At 31.6% G+C, this 12295-nt stretch overlaps 1 protein-coding gene and 1 long non-coding RNA gene across 2 annotated transcripts in view; one reads left to right on the top strand and one right to left on the bottom strand.

The window, feature by feature from the left end:
• Positions 1–12295, top strand: part of LOC105987681 — a 32778-nt gene that overhangs the window by 189 nt on the left and 20294 nt on the right. The window contains exon 2 of the long non-coding RNA XR_001175171.1: positions 157–279. This is a non-coding gene — a long non-coding RNA (uncharacterized LOC105987681). The remainder of the gene's footprint in view (positions 1–156; positions 280–12295) is intronic.
• Positions 1–12295, bottom strand: part of Supt3h (suppressor of Ty 3 homolog (S. cerevisiae)) — a 244295-nt gene that overhangs the window by 218096 nt on the left and 13904 nt on the right. The gene's annotated exons all lie outside the window — the stretch shown is intronic.

Here is a 12295-nt window from a genome sequence, read left to right as displayed (position 1 = left end):
CAAATATTTGCTCATTCTCTTTTTGTTTTGTTTCTTTGCTTTTCACATGTTACCAGCTACATAATTTCTTGACAGAAAAAAAATAAATATAAAGTCTATGTACTCCAGGCATACTGTAAAACTAAAACAAGGTTTGGGTATGGTTTGTATTTTCAGTTTAAGGCTGCAAGCAGTATTTACAACAGAGTGTACAAGTTCTATCTGGAAAAGAAGGAGGGACTATGGCATCAAACAGCCTCTTCAGCACAGTGACACCATGCCAGCAAAACTTCTTCTGGGGTAAGTGTTATCATATTTTAAAATCCTATAAGATATGAACCTGCAAAACATAAAGGTGTGATTCTTGATAAGCTGCTAGTTTGTCCAGATAAGGGTAAAGTACATAAGAATAATGCTATTTTGTTCATCAAAAAACTGAAAGGTGAAATTGCTGCAAATACTTGTGCTTGGCATCTGTAAGTTTAACTCTCAGAGTAATGACATGAAATAGACAAAATTAAATGATCTCATGGTAATCAAAACGCTTTCCAGAGGCACTGAAATGAGGATGTCAAAACAGTAACAGTTCTATATTCTCATTAACCTTCACTTGAACAAAATCAGATGCTAAATTAACCGAGTTTATTAAAAATTATTGACTCGGCAGCTCTCAATATTTGAGCAAAGTTCAAAAAGGAAGCAATTTTACAAAATAACAGACCACAAAATTATCATTAACATTATGGCCTTCCCTGTACGTTACAGAAATAAACCTGGAGGAAAGCTAACATTTTAGCTAGTTCAACTAAAAGAAATCTATTTATAATTTCTAAGTGCATCATAAGATATATACATTCTTATTTGTAAACAACTTGATATAAATGAAATACAGATTCAACTAGAATAAAATTATTCTAAGTACATCATAGCCATTTTGAAAAGATCTTTAGAGTTACCCGGGATATTTAAACGTTTAAAAGTCCTTTAAAACTTATATGCAAATGTATTTTTTTAATTTTAATGTTTCATCTATACACTGTAATAACTTATTAAACTTGTGATAGACTCAGGAAACACAGAAACATCTAAGATTCTTTTAATCACTTTCTTGGACCTACAAAAATGAATACTGGTTTTAATCTAGGGGAAAATAAAGCTCCAAAAGGATATCCTGGATTATTTTAAAGAGCCATACTTATTAAAGTATGCTGGATTTCAATAAAACAGAATAGGCATAATCCAGCCCTCTAATATTTAACTCCAAGTTAAGTTTGATACAGGCATATAAGTGATCTCAATATTCATCAGCTGGCAGGGTACTAGAGTAAAATATCAGAGCACTTACAAGATTCACTTTATGATGTCCAACATGTTCCCACTACGAGGCAGTTTTGTTTTCTTTTTTCCTTTAAAATAAATCTTTTTGCTACATCTACCAATATAAACTTTGCTAGTTGTTTTCAACTAATGACTGGAGTCTGCTTACTCCTCCTACTTTATACATTTTAACTGGCCACTGCTGAAGAGAGGATCAGTCTGAGTTTAGGTCAAAGAGAAATAATTAAACCTGAAGAGAGGGGAAAAGGTTTCTCTTCTAGAGTGAGGAAATGTACTTCATATTTTACAAAACGTAAAATTGCTGTAATGACTCCCTCAATAGCTATAAGTGGGTCCCTTCACAGTTACAATACATACAACATAATAATCACTGATTATACAAAATTTTAATAGTGGATATTAAGCATTACTCAAGCTTTCTGTATGTAGGAAGCAGAAAATAACTCCAACTGGACTGCATTATAACCCATATTGTAATTATAGCTCACATGGAAGACCTTTTGCTATTACCTCTCAAGAGATGAGAAAAAATTGTTAATGCTATTGTTATATGGAGGGATTAGCTGAAACAGGCATATCAAACAGTTAAGAACACTTCAACATTAGAAAGAAAGCTGTCACAAAGAATGTGATGAAATGTTCCTTCTATTTTACAAGGAGTCGTATTTTATAACATTTTTAAGAAATATTCACATTAAAATCTCCAAAACCTGATCAAGTTTCTATGAAAGACATAAAAGTAAGCTGATTTATTTTATTAGTACTACATAATATCTTTAACACTGTAACCAATTCTTCATCCTCTGTAAATTTCATTCTTTCCCTTCCCCCTCCCACAAATAGCACTTCAGAGCCTAACAAGCACCCAGTACACTAAACTACATTACAGGTGGAGAGAGGACTTTCAGTATAGGTTATTATCACAATGCATACATGTCATCATTCCATAATCTATTTGAAGTCTAAAATCTCACTTTCACCTTTAAATTCTTATAGAAGGACTATTACAATGACCTAATAAAATGCCTTAAGGGTATAGCTCAATTTTATAAGGTAGTTAAAAAAGACAATTGAGATAAAGGACAAAGGACATATTGACTGATTATCTCACCTCAACTCTAATGAATGAAAGGTGTGTCAGTATGTGAGCATGTGCGAGAATGTGTGTGCATGTGTGTGTGAGAGAGAGAGAGACAGAGGAGAGACAGAGAGAAAAAGCCAGTTAAGAGTCTAAATGTCCTTGATCTCTCAGCATACTTTTACCAAGAGCTTTCAAAATATATTCAAGCTTGTTGGAAACAGTAGATTGACTCACTATCTTATAATTAAGAACTTGTGAAAAATTATCAGCTGACTGATTAAATTTCTACATAAAATCTTCATAATTGACCAAAGTTTTAACTGATAAGACAGATAGATGTGTGACCAGTGATTTCCAAAACAATATTTGTGGTCTGTATCAATGACAGTTTTCTCTCTAAAACAAGAAGAGCTAAATTCCATAATCTAGGGAGAATTAAGTCAAGAACTAACATTGAAAACTAATATATATTACAAGCTAAAAATTTCAGGGCATACAATTCCAAAAAGATTTCATTATTACATGAAATATGCTTAATGATTCTACTTTCAACTTTTAATAATGGTTTGTGATATAAATGATTAAAAAGAAATTGCAGGAAAAGATCATAATAGTTCATGTGAACCTCTAAATCACAAGAAAGGCATGAAATATGCATGATTTCATTATGATACATTTTAGTTCTTTTAATAAAAAAATTAATCTATTCAATTACACCCTTCAAGCTAATCACTGATAGTCTGACTTGTTTAAATCAGTCATGCTAAAGTTGAATTCAGCAAGATAGAAATGTTCCAGTTTGTTAAAAGAACACTGAAGTATTTGATGGTTAAATAAACTGCAGGGGGGGAAGCTAACTCATTGAAGGCACTAAGATTTTATCAAACACACAGAATTAATCTTTATTGAATAGAACCATTCACAAATCAAATTGCACTGTACTTCAATACTTTCAAGCAACGCTAATCAATTACAAACCTTTTCTAGTGCTTCAAAACTCATGTGCTTTCAATTTTACACACTGGTGGTCCTCAAGTACTATATTGGGGCAGAGTTAAGACATTCTGTATCACAACTTTTTTTCAACAAATATTCATCTAGAGGCATTTTTTTCCTCTCAAGAGCTGCTCACATGAAAATGTGGTAATATTTTTATACTGTACTTCTTTGTTAAAGTAAAAGGTTAAAGGTTACCTAAATACTTCAACTATATATATTATATATATAAAGGAAAAGGTAAGTATTCATATAAAAAATCCAATGGGACTGGATTATTTATATTTGCATTTCCTATGATTAATGATGTACCCATGCATACTTGAAAGCTGATGGCAAAACAGGGTAACATCTCAAATTGCTCTCCAAAGCATAAAAATGCCAACATTCAGTGATGCTTTAAAATTTGTTCCATAGCACTAAGCTATGACAATCCTATGTAATGCAAAAGTTCATCAGAAACATTAAGAATTAAAGTCTTCAGAGACATTTTATGTAAGTTTCATTAAAGCAACCTCTAGTGTCTCTTAAAAAAATTATAGCTAAATTCACAAATAACATCAATCCAATGTGAAAAAAAAATTCCTACAAAATCTAAAATTGTAACTGTGACCAGGCATAACTTTCTTTCTAATCATTTACCAAGACAAAGATATTATTATAAAAGGTATTAGAAAATCAAATACAAATTTAGACCAAGACTTCCTAGTAAGTTACCTTAGTGCAATTTTTCTCCTATACCAATGACGGCTATATTATTTCCACCCAGATTAAAAAAAAACACACACAACACTATCACTACACTCACATGTTAAAGATAATAAATGCTAATATCTGAATTTTCTAAATGTAAAATATTCTAATGGTCTCAAGAATATGGAAAATCTTCATGAAATCATTACAATGGTTAATCTTTTAAAACAAATCTTTAGAATAGGAAATCTCACATAATGATATTACACATCTTAATATAATCTCATAATTTTGAAAACATTATGGCATTCACTGGAGGTGTTTTGATTAATGGGTTACAAACAAAAAAATAAGGAAACTGAAAACTTTATTCAAAGGGAGTTTCCTTACAAATTTTAACCACAGTTAACCACAAGCTTTTGTCTATTCAACAGAAAATATACATAAAACAGACCATATATTCCCACTTAACTTTTTAAGACTTATATAGCAACTGAGAGCAAATGTTCCTTTATTATAGTGTGTGTGTGTGTGTGTGTGTGTGTGTGTGTGTGTGTGTGTGTGTGTGTCCACCTTATGTAGAATACTTAGGAATTTCCTCCTCATAGTACTACTGAAGACATAGTATATAAGGTTTGGAACACTAATGAATAGATGTAAGAAACACCCCATAAAACATTTTAAGTTCTTGTTGTTATTGTTAAATGGAGTTAAGACTAAGCCTAGTTTTTCAAAAATATGTTTTCTTCTACTAATAAATTAAAACTGTATCACTTAACACAATGTATTAACCTCAAATAAAATGAGCTATGGAATTAAAAAAGTTCTTGAGAAGCTAGCTGCTACGTAAGTATTTAATACCTGTAGTGAAAATAACATTATGCTATTCATGCATTTCCCATAAATATTCTATATTGTTATTAATCTGTAAAGCTTCAGTGTACAGGGGTTGGAATGGAGCTCGGTGATAGAGCCTCACATGCAGAAAGCCTGGGTTCTATACCCTGAATCACCTCTCCTCCAAAATCTGAAACATATTCAACACCAAAAAGCATAGTGAATCCAATTCTGGGCTAAATAAAACATAATAGATATTGATTTACTTTCACTAAATGATTTCTATCTTTTAAATCGAAGAAACTCATCAGTACATAGATATATAAAATAAATACAATTTTACATAATGCTTAAGATATGGAAAAGTTATATACTAATGTTAACATTTTTACCAAGTTAGTATTATTCCCCAAAATGTATTTAAAATTATATTAACACCCAATGGGAAGACTTTGTGATCTCCACTATTTATACTGCCATTTCTCTTAAACTATATTGAGTTAAATTAGATTAGTGACATTAACAGGGCAAGTCTAAATATCCTGTACAAGGCAAATGATTTTTACTACAAAGTCAACTAAATTCATTATATTATACTTTTCAGTTATAATGCCTTTTTTGTATATCATTGTTGTCTACTAGAATCATACTATCAACTATAAACATATATTTATATAAAAGTTCAAGCTTAAAGCCCAAGAACTTAAATATACATTTATAGGTCCCCCTAAAATTACATGAGCCTTGCATGTGCCAAACCATTGTTTACATATTTCTTATGGTCACATATCTCACAACTAGCTTTATTTTGTGGTTCGGCAAAAGCAAAAAAGTAACAGGAAAATGCTAGCCAAAACCAAGCAACAATCAGCAATAAAACTTTAGGCATATATATAGGCACAGTCTTTCTTTTTAAAAATTAGAATAATGATGTGGTATTCCACAAAACTTTGTAAGGATATGGACGCATTTTTGCACAGAAACAAAATACTTGCCACATATGTTCAACTTCAATTTCTTCTAGCTATCTATCTTACTTAAAAGTTTTTATATAGTATGTACATATTTATGACTGTGAATGTCATAACCATATAACCAAAAAATCTACTGTAAATCAATTAATTGAATATTCATACTTCCTTGAAAATAATTATTTTTTACACATACACTGCCCAAGAAATACTAATCTGTAAAACCAATAAAAGAGGTTTGGCATCTACTAAGAAGCTGAAGATTATAAGAATCAATGACACACTTATAAAATACAAGAACATTATTTTCCAGTTATAAATTTCAATGCCAATTAAAAACTGACAGCAGTAAAACTAATCATTAGGGCTTCCAAAGGTAAAGCTAAGTAGAATTGGTCTGCTAAGAGATATTGCACAGTTTATGGATAGTATCTCACAGAAGAACTCTAACTTAGAGGTAAACAAGCGTATTACTCATTGTCTGTGTAACCTGGGTAGACAATTAAAATACTGGATTCTTAGCGCATTTTTCAATAATATTTACTATTATCTTCTTAAATGTCTTTACTGAACTCGTCAGGTTAAAACTTCAAATCTCTAAGTGAGAAACAGCATTGTTTTTGGTAGATAATTTTAAATTGTTTAAATGAATCTAATATTGGTGAGCATACTTTGGAAAACAGAGTATCACATTTATCGTATTTTATTATGTAGTAATACACTACATTCTATGATTAATATTTCTACCTGCTGCTATATCACTATAACTTGGTCCTAGAGAAAAGATGCATAAATGTGAAAAACATAAAAGGTACAGATTTCTTTTTTAGTAGTGATGCTTTCATTATAAAGTGTTTTATATAAGTACAGCTTGGAGGGAAAAAACCATTTTTGGAGAAAAATGAATTCTTTATTTCATAAACCTCTCAGATTTCGATATATGCAACAACAGTTATGATTACAGAAAGAACATTAACTGGTAGAGCCCTTGCCTCACATGTTCAAGGCTCTGGGTTCCATCCCCAGTATCTCAATAAATAAATAAATAAATATGTCAACATTCCATAGTAAGGGACTCAATTAAAAAGATTTAAGGCATGAGCAATCTATGAGAAAACTCCCCCCAAAAGAGTGCACACTAAAATTAGGTATAATAACTGATTATAAAAGATAATTCATTAAAATTACCTTTTACCCCTCATAAAATCTTTTAGGTAATCCAGTTTGTGATAAATTGCAAAAATTTGTTCCTGCTCTTACAAATACAAAGACCGGTACCAAAATGAAAATGCTTAAGAGGACAATACTTACAATCTTACTGGAATACATTTGTGGAATGCAAATGTGAAATTTAATGTAATCTAACCTCTGATTAACAGTCCAACCTTCTCTCCATAGCAGAAACACTTTTTTATATTCTTATAAATTTCAATATTCATACAGAATTCTTTATATTCTCCCACTTAAAACTAAATGTACATATATACATACACACACATTCTGTTTCTTTCTCCATAATTTAGAAGAAAACAGTGCATTTTATAAATGTTCACATTTTAAAATTGTTATCATTTAAGCTAGATAGGAACAGTAAGTTCTGTTAGAAAAACTTAACTATAATTTAATAGGAGAAATTCAAAGTATATTCCCTTATAACATCCAGTAGTATATTACAAACTAGTGCATCAAATTGCTTAGAAAAAATGCATACAGTGACTAAATTACTACTCATAAATATCTAGAAATAATGATAATAGTATATGTCATATGCTGATTACTGCCAGGCTTACTTTTCATAAAACTTCTGAATTGATCAATACACATTTTTAAAAAGCTAAATATTCAGCTGGAAATGCTAAATTATTTATTATTAAATGGTTAAAACTCGCACATAAATAAAAAATTCTTGCTGAAATATAGTCAAACAAATTCTTGGCTATGAAATTAAATTATATGCAAAGTATTCATTTACAAACTAATTATACATGTACAAAGGGATAGGAAAGGATTTTTCAAATAAAACCTCATTAATAGATGAAAACTTAAAATTTCTATCTGTCTTTAAACCTTCTTTAAACAAATACACAGTCAGTTCAATGTATTCTGGTTTTTTTCATACATAAACATTTAAGACCTTTACTACTACTTAAAAACTTTAGGAAAAATGGCCTTGTAAATTGGCAGATATATTTTGAAAAGTAGCTATAAAAACAGTGTGCTCCAAAACTTAAATTCACAAAACATATGAAACAAACAAGAAAATGCAAACAAATGAGTAAAATTACCTAGCAATAAAAATTTTTAAGAAGAATAATACAGTGAGAAGCCAATTCTAAATATAGGAGAAATATACACACTTTTTAAAATCGAAGTTCATTTAAGCACTTTAAAAGGGAGGCTTGAATTTAAACAGAAAAACTCAATGACCACAGAATTTTTTTCTAAACTGGAAGACTGAAAAGAAGTATCTAATTAATTTTGCTATTATTATAATGTGGGATACTTTGTTTAATCACAAAACTATCATTTACTCTAAACTTGCTGGAAAAGCGTGACCATGGCATTTCTACTGTACGTACCTCTTCCTTATCACTTACGATGTATCTTCAGCATTGGAGAAAATAAAAAAGTTCTCAAACTCTGCCTTTAAAATACATAATTAAACCAACATATGCAGGCTATGTTAAAAACACGTATTTTAAGAAGGCTAGAAATTCTTTTTGCAAGTTGATGCATCCACACATAGAAAGCAACTTTTACTAAGTTCTTTTGCTACGCCATAATGATCTGCTCCAGAAACTCGAGGGTACCTAAAACAACGGGCTACCTGTTCTAGCCATGCTTAGGAATGTGTCCAAATCACTTTTATTGATTTAACCTTTATAGGAATGCTACATATCCTCAGAGCAAAACATTTTGAATGTATTTATAATATGATACACTTCTGAGAAGCCATGAAAAAGAAAGCTAAAAACAAATCTAGACACCCTTCCACCTTTGGTTGTTATGGGTTTATTTTTATTTTAAACATTATCAGTGGACCTAAATATGAATAATTCTACTTGAGAAAACTTACTTTGGCACCACTGTGAGTAGAAATAAAAATCTATTTCAGAGAAAAGAAAGTATTTAAATAAGCTCTCACTTTAAGAAATAAAACTTTCTAACTTGACAATGATGTCACATCTACAAATTTTAACAAATTCTAAAAAATCTTTCATACTCTACACATTAATCATAGATCCTGTGAAAGTATCAAGCTGGAACTTACAGAATTTAGCCTTTACTGAATAAACTAAGTTGTACTCCAGTTTACATTCTGAGGTTTACAGAGCAAGTTCTGTGTAGCCTATCTCTCTAGCTTTCTGCACTGGAACTTTACCTATGACTGTAGCAGCTAATTCCTGCACTAGGTATGTGTGCCAAACAGTAATTCACAATATCATGCTTCCTCACATTTAACTCACCATCCGTTACCTTGAACCTCAACTCTGAAAAAGCTCTACTTTCAGTACATACTGTTTTCTTATAAAGGCAACTTCCTGAGCATATCCAGATGTAGCACTCACACAAATTACAGGCAAGTTCTCAAATAATTCTCAATTAATAAAAATGTAATAAAACTAGAGTCACTACTTATTACTTCAATGATCACCCATGAGTTTGCATTGGGAACTGACAGTCAGGACTGTGTCTTAGAGAAACAAATGTACCATAGCTACCCAAGACTAATTTCAGGTAAAACAATCAAGTTTATTGCAATGTCAGACAAGATTTCTGAAGCTCTGACAATTACTGAACATGCATGAGTAAAATGATTATGTTCTTGGGGTTTTTTCTGAAAGTGAACTTATTTTGATCTAGCATGATATAAATTTGGATTCATCTACATCATTTTCATCAGTTTTTTAAATAAAATTCGAGCATGCATGAGATGATTCTAAACTAGAATCAAAATAATGTTATGTAGCCTGCTTTGTTGAGAGCAGAGGGAAAACAGGGAGGGAGCTAAGATTCAAAATTTAAGGAGGCATTCATTCTTCCACCCTCAAAGTAAGAGCTTCCTTCAATATTCTGCCTTGGGTACTATGTTCCCTCTCTTTCCCCTTGGGTGCCCCCTTCCTCTCTCCTAGTGTTGCTCTGGAGGCCTAGCAGAGAATACTTCATGAAACAAGTACTATGCAGGGTAACAGAAATACAGAAATATGGTGATTTGGGAATAAAAATTAAAAGAATATTTTCATATTCAATGGCCTGCTTTATATTTTCCTTTGCAAAAAATGCTTGTCTTGAATTTACATTAAAAAAAGTTAAAAACTTGACCACTCTAGACTCAGTAGTTATTCTGAGATATTAAAGGTAATTCTGAAATTTTCTTTAAAAGTGTTTACCATAAATACCTTATCTTACAAGATAAACTATGTGTACCTCATACTTGCCCAAAACTCTTTTTAAAGAATAATTACAACAGTAGCTTCCATTGAAGAGCTCACAGACTTATATACGACTTGTCCATGAATGCAGTACAACAGTATCTAAATTTGACTTATCAATAGAATTGCCTTAGGAGTAGGTCTTGGAAAGAAGGGCGTGAGAGGGAAAACCTTGAGGAGTTTTTCAACAAAGCCTCCTAGATAAATTGGCCATGTATGAGGGCCAACAGATAGCCAACTTTTAATGTACACAGAAATAAGATAAAGTCAAGGCAGATATAGAGAACATTAATTACAAATTGCCTCTACATTAAAACTTGTTGACAAGAAATAGAACATTAGTATTTCCTTTCCTTCCCTTTTTTAGTAAAGATATCGGTCAATGGTTGTATTCAACAAGTAATATTAATATGGAAAAAAAGAGCTGTAGGGATCAAGGGACAAGCACCTACCTACCAAGTGCCAAGTCCTGAGTTTAAACACAAGTAGAACCAAAGGGGGAAAAAAAGTAAAATTTGGAAATAAAAAAGCACAGATGATATGAATAGCAGCACACACTACTGGGACTGATCAGCTATTCTAAACATATAATAAATATAAATATATGTTTAAAACTTAATATTTTAAACTTCAGATTAACTTAATTATGCTCAAACTAATATTCTTTGAAAACTCAAACTTCCTTACCTGGCCTATGATTTTTTTTATAGGATATCTTATACTAGAATTGAAACTGCTTTGTTTTTAGGCTTTTTTTGTTGAGTGTTTACTGGTCCAGTTTCTTAGTCTTATAATTCCTTATATGAGAGAGGTAGCTTAATTATGTACAGAGAAGCAAACAATGAGGTACTAAAACCCATCCAAGGTCAACTGAAGAACTGACATTCAAACCCAATCCTTTTGACTCTTAGTTACTACTTTATAGTGTTACAGGTGACCTCAAAATTGAAGCAACTTCCTAGTCCTCAATTTCTTTTGAAAAAAGTTTTCAGAAATGTGATTATTATAAAGTTGCTAATTTGATAAAATACAAAAGGAGAATCATTATGTCTCCAAATTATCCTAATGTACACCTTTAAGTGATACTAACCAGAGAGAACCAAAACAAGTAAGAAAAAACAAAAGTGTATCAAGGAATAAGATTTGCTTTCATTTTGATCAGAAAATAAAGTTTCAAAAACTATGTAACTCTTAATGTTATACTCAATAATCTTATTCATTCAGTGTCCCTAGGACACACAGTATATAATCCTTTGTATAATTGGAAAATACCATTTAGGAGTTAAAAAATTAAACTCTTAAACATTAAGAATGTTTAATATTTTTAGATATAAAATTGATCAGGACTGCAGTCAAGGACTCTAGTGTCAGTCAGATCTGCCATGGCAGATGCCACAAAAAGCTATGAGATCAATTATTTAATCTATATGACTCCACTCAGCAGAAGGTCACAGGTGATGGGAGTTAGAGGAGATATTTTCACAGATAAAGAACTGAGGAGAGTAAGGGGACTGGGGGAGAGGAGTCTTCAGGACTATAATTTCCAGCCTTCTCCCAGGTGAAGAACAAGATTGTAGTTAAAGGCCAACATGGCCAAAAAGCAGTATCTCAGCCTACAAACCAGGGTCTGGCAGTTCACACCTGTAATCCCACCTACTTGGGAGACATAAGTAGATTTTCCATCTGAGACAAGCCCCTGGCAAAATCTGAAATCCTTTCTGAAAAATAACTACAACAAAAAGGGGAAGTGGAACACTGGAGGCATAGCTCAAGTAGTAGAGTTTGATTAACAAGCTCAAGCTCTGAATACCAATCCCAGTACCACAAAAGAAAGAAAGAAAAAAAGAAAGAGCCGGGCGCTGGTGGCTCACACCTGTAATCCTAGCTACTCAGGAGGCTGAGATCTGAGGATCACGGTTCAAAGCCAGCCTGGGCAGGAAAGACTGTGAGACTCCTATCTCCAATAA

Source organism: Dipodomys ordii, unplaced genomic scaffold (assembly GCF_000151885.1).
Source record: "Dipodomys ordii isolate 6190 unplaced genomic scaffold, Dord_2.0 Scaffold44, whole genome shotgun sequence".
In the NCBI taxonomy this organism is placed as follows: domain Eukaryota; kingdom Metazoa; phylum Chordata; class Mammalia; order Rodentia; family Heteromyidae; genus Dipodomys; species Dipodomys ordii.
This window is presented reverse-complemented; position numbering and strand designations above follow the sequence as displayed.